Raw genomic sequence first — 5,400 nt, 5'->3', positions numbered from 1 at the left:
TAAGTTACAGAGAATTTGAAGAAATCTATCGCGGGACATTATTTGAGAACAAATTGGAGTGTATAATAAGCGATCTGTAGACCAATTACTTTTCAATTTGCCTTTCTGAACATCATCCATTAGAATCGAAAGACCGAGAAATTTTTCAAGCTCATCTTTCGTAACAGCGTTCCAAGATTTCGCGTGTGAAGATTGCACACTATCATTTTGCGTTTCATAGCGATTCGTCTCGTCTATAATATGTTGAAGTAGAGAAGAATCACAAAAATGATTGAAATAATCGATTGAATTATTCCCTGATATAGATATATCTGGATTTATTGTGGGGCTACCTTGGAAGTCTTTTATTGATAGATAAAAGTACGGGTCCTCAAAAAGTTTACTTCCGTTGAAATCATCTCCCGAATCAATGTCATCAATTTCTTCATCGTCTGAGGATTGTTTTTCTGGTTCGGACTCGCCACTACTCCAAGCTTAATTTTCTGCCATTGTTCCAAAGATAAGAATGTGAAATAATATTTAGGTGATATTGTCAAAAATATAGTTATAATGGTAACAAATAAATATGTACGGAGAGAATCCTAATCGTGACAAATTATAAATCAATTGCAGCGATTTGCACCAAATTCACCATATGCAAACCAATAGCAAAAAATATTAGGCACCTAGGAGGAAGAAAGTCGGGAGTACTAACTTGCTGGTAATACTGTCATTGATTTCACTTTCACATCTTCAATCCACATTAAAGATGAAATGAGTTTTGCGATGCTATTTACAGCACTATTTTTTCCGCATTAGCGCATCAAACAATGTGTACACGGAGGTATTATTTGGGTTAAATGAGTGCAAAAGTTGTGTAGTCAGAGTCCAACACAATATCAAGTTTACTCAGTACCAACTGTAAGGCTACTACAGTACGATGTTTGTGTTGATACAGTTTGATGCACCGCTAAGCTGTAAGAGCCCGAAGAGAGGGGGCAAGCGAGCCTAAGGCTTTGGACTCTCTCATGACAATCCTGGAGGCTCGCAGTCTAACGATAAATATAGATGTATATATGCATGGATATAGTCAGAGAGAGGGAAAAGGTGTGCAGTGCTATACACTAATGTTGTATATATGTGCATGTGTTTGCATTTCTTTTTTCTTACGACGTGCAAAGCATGGGCTCGCATCAGCTGCGGCCGTTTTAACTATTTACATGCTGTATAGGTTGTTAATGTTTTTCATTAAGTAGTTTATACGTATTAGTGTAATTATCAGCAAAGTTAGTGGTCCTCAGTTCAGTATAATTACGAAAATTTACTATTTTTTTGGTAAAATTTACTTCTCACTTCGGCAAATGGATATATTATATTTTGAACACCACTACTATACTTTTCAAGTGACAATAACACTAACGAAACAGTTACGTTGTTTTAAAATGTTACTAAATATTGAGCCTTGCGTATGTGTAAAACTGAATGGTGAAATGTACGTAGCAACTACACATGATGTTTAATTAAATCTTTGTACGAATCTTTTTTTTAATGTACAGAAATAAGAACTGTATACAAAATTACTAAGGACATTATTTTTCCTTCAAATTTTATGTTATTTATTTAAAATAATTGTTTTTCATGATCTTAACTTTAAAAAGATTATAATTTTTAGCCATGCATGTCGCTGTGTACGTAGGTATCATACACGTATATATAGGTATTATACATACAGTTACGTAATACGTATGTGCCTGCACATCTCAGACTCTTTTTCTGTCTGTGTATATATCTATATTTATCGTCAGGCCGTGAGCCCCCGAGATTGTCATAAGAGAGTCCAAAGCCTTGGGCTCGCTCGCCCTCTCTCTTCGGGCTCTTACAGCTTAGCGGTGCATCAAACTGTATCAACACAAACATCGGACCGTGAAAGCCTTATTGCGTTGAACTGTATTAGTTCAGTAAGTGTACGAGCTCTCTCAACCCAAATTATACCTCCGTGTATGTACAAAATTTGTGGCCAAAATAGGGAAAAAATAATTCAACTTCGAAATGACAATTTCCAAGATCAGTGATGCCTCTACGGCAGCTTTCACTATTTTTTTCGTACTCAGCCTATCGGAAAACATAGGTATACCGACATTAAGTGCAAAGTGGAAAAAAATTTTTGGACCTTGAAGTGGCGATTTTCAAGTTCAAGAATGCCTCTGCAGTACCTTTCACTACCTTTCCTGTAATTAGCGCATCAAAAAACTTGGATGTACCTACTTTCGAGCTACAATAGCGTAATAAAATTAATTTGACCTTGAAATGGCAATTTTTGAGGTTAAGGATGACTTCACGATTTTCCTCACTATTTTTTCCGTATTTAGCGCATCAACAAACCGGGGTATACCAACTTGAAGCACAATATATTCAAAAAAAAGATAATGACTTTGAAACGAGGATTTTCAAGGTCAAACCGTGTCTAGGATTTTTCTTACTATTTTTTCCTGAATTAACACACCCAATTCCATCCATAAAACATCAAATACTTTACATGACTTAGGTGGTCGAAATATCGACCATCCCCAGCCTTTAAAGGATAATTGTCCGTACGAAAATAAAGTTTTTTTTAAAATATAAACCTCTGCTACAAAAACTTATTATCGGCTTAGTCACCGGGACCACCCATATATAGGGATATATTGCCACATCATTTCCAAACTCTTAATTGATATCATACCTAATTATACCATGGGCACAGTATGAGTGTCCCCAGTGAAACACCTTGCTAGTTAAGCTGGCACTCTATGCATCAATGGTGCATCGGGTCCAGTCGCCACTCTGTAGCCTTTCTCCGCAGAAGACTCCATATTTCGGGACGTCCACTTCTCGTCGGTTAAGCTAGCGCTTTCTGCCAAAGCATCGGATCCAGGCTAATTAGCATCCCCGCAGAAGCACCATGTTTTAGGGACCACTCCTCGCCGGTAAGGCTGGAGATCCCTGCTTGGCATTGGATCCGCTAATTCCTATATATAGTCCTAACACTGTTACGCATTCACTCAGGCTCGAAGACCTGTGGAGCAAGGAAAAAACCTCAGATATACCCTGACGGAAAATTCCACAGAAAAACTCGCCCAAAAACAGCTAGGATTGTACAAACTTCTTCAGGTGAAAACACTTTTTTAAAACAGAACTGAACCCACGACCCCTAAACGGCGTTATATCAGTATCAAGTACGCTTACCAGTGAGCCAACGCCGCTTTTAACCTTGAGTTTTATTTACTTTCTAACCTTGTACCATTACGTAAATCGTCAGCTATGCTTAAATTTCTGATCAACATTGCTCGATAGTTTTTAAATTATGTTCATGGGATGGTGGGCCTTTGCGAGTACTATTTAATATCTCAGTTGGAAGGTCAATATAAATGTTACCATCGAATTTATCAACACTTTTAACGTTGCGTAATCTATGTTGAAATACGTTTTTATATATCTCTTTATTTAATTAAGAATCTTACTGTTCAAAAATAAGTATATTTATCATGAGATGTTAGTATTACATTATTTATCAAACAATCATTGTTTTCAATGAAAATTTTTTTCACGAACATTTATTGTTTTTCATTTTACAGGAATATTAAATGTCTTCAGGTTTTTATTTTCAATATTCAATATTTTTAAAAATTACTCATTTTTTAATTAAATGATTTCAAACAATTACTTTCAGTTTACTAAAATAAAATAAAAAAATGGTGTTTACATGGTTTCCATATTAATCATATTTTAATTACTGTTTTTTGTAACCAGTAGAATTTAACGAAAAACTTATGAAATTATTTTGTTTCCAACATTAATTTCCGTGTTGCATAGATTGCTTAAGGTTTCACTTATAATTTCTAAAGCGTTTTTATACTAATAAAAGCCTCATCCCAAATAATTAAATCAACATTTGCTAATTTTCTTTTTTCTGATGCTGGTCTTTAAAAAACATGAAACATGCTTCGAACTTAAAGGTAAATGAGAAGTTTTATAACTGGTCGTTCTATTTGGGAGTAAAATACAGGCGACACCAGTCTAAGCCATTAAATAAATTTTTGCACTCTAATAAAAAAAAAGTATCACTATATTTTACATAAAGAGGCTTTTCCTGATTCTTTGGGACCATCTATAACACAAGTTTCATCTTTCTCTTCACAAATAGTTATGAAAAGATTTTTCTCATCAGTATTGAAATAAATATACATAGATTCAAACGTATGTTTACGAAATTTACTTCTTTAGTTGTTGTTTTGTAAATTGTTTTGGTATGGGTCAATTGAATGAATCACAGCATTTGTCTTCTAATTCTAGAATTTGACTTATTTGTAATAGTGCACGGTTATCTTTATCATTCGCAAAACTTTTAAGAAATATTCTTGGTATTTTTCAAATTTTGTCACATTAAATAATTTCAGAAATCGAAACTGCGAAAAAAACTTTCTTTAACTGAATATTATTAATTTATGAGTCAAGTTCATGTATAAACATAGGTATTGCAGTTTAAGAATAAAATGATTTGTATTTGCATCCTTTATTTCGTTAAAAATGAATTAAAAAAAAAAAAAAATTGTTCATGATACATAGTGTTTACAACAAAACTGTTTAACTGATTAATACAAATATTTTTAATGTTAACATGATAACAGACAAATTATTTTTGTAGGTATTAAATGACACTATGCGAACAAGTTTAGTGTTAGTACAAGTCATTTAACTTACTCAAAATGCACAATGTTGATGAAAGCTTGATATGCATTTCACGTGGTTGTATTGGAAATCAACGTAATTTTTATTTAGAACAAAACTTGGACAAAAAAGTCTAGTATTCTTAACGAATTTCCGAATTCATGTTACATTAAAATTTAGGATTTCTTATCTAGATAAAGCAACATATAACTGTTAATAGAAAAACAAAGCTTGTCTGTATTATAAAACTCATTTATTAAAACTTTGACTTTGTGACTTAAAGTAAAGGTCTATCTTCGTAGAACCTGCCCTTATCTATGGAACATAAGAATTCATGTATTTGTCATGCAACTCACTTGATAAAAATTGTGATAGTAGTATTTTTTATTCATCTTTACGAATCGACGAGAAAAGTTTCATTTTTCATAAAATAAACAACTAATTTTAAAAATGATTCTGTGAATAAAGACAAAGTCAAACCTAACTTTCTCTTTATATGTTCAAATTATAGTACCAAATTTCAATGGTTAATTTATATAATTCTTGTGAACAAAAAAACGTTTGAACTATTTCTGTTGAAAACAATAACGTTATATAAGTAAAAAAACTTTAATTAATTCGAAATACTATACTGAAGTCAAGTATTTTAAAAAGTTTCACAAGTAGGAACATAAATATAAAACAATAGGTACTTTGTTTCATAGTTATGTACAT

This window comes from Copidosoma floridanum, unplaced genomic scaffold, assembly GCF_036245765.1.
Source record: "Copidosoma floridanum isolate Cflo_tuat_1 unplaced genomic scaffold, Cflo_Japanese_pri ptg000002l, whole genome shotgun sequence".
Lineage (NCBI taxonomy): Eukaryota > Metazoa > Arthropoda > Insecta > Hymenoptera > Encyrtidae > Copidosoma > Copidosoma floridanum.
The sequence above is the reverse complement of the archived record's forward strand: the minus strand, read 5'-3'. Positions refer to the sequence as shown.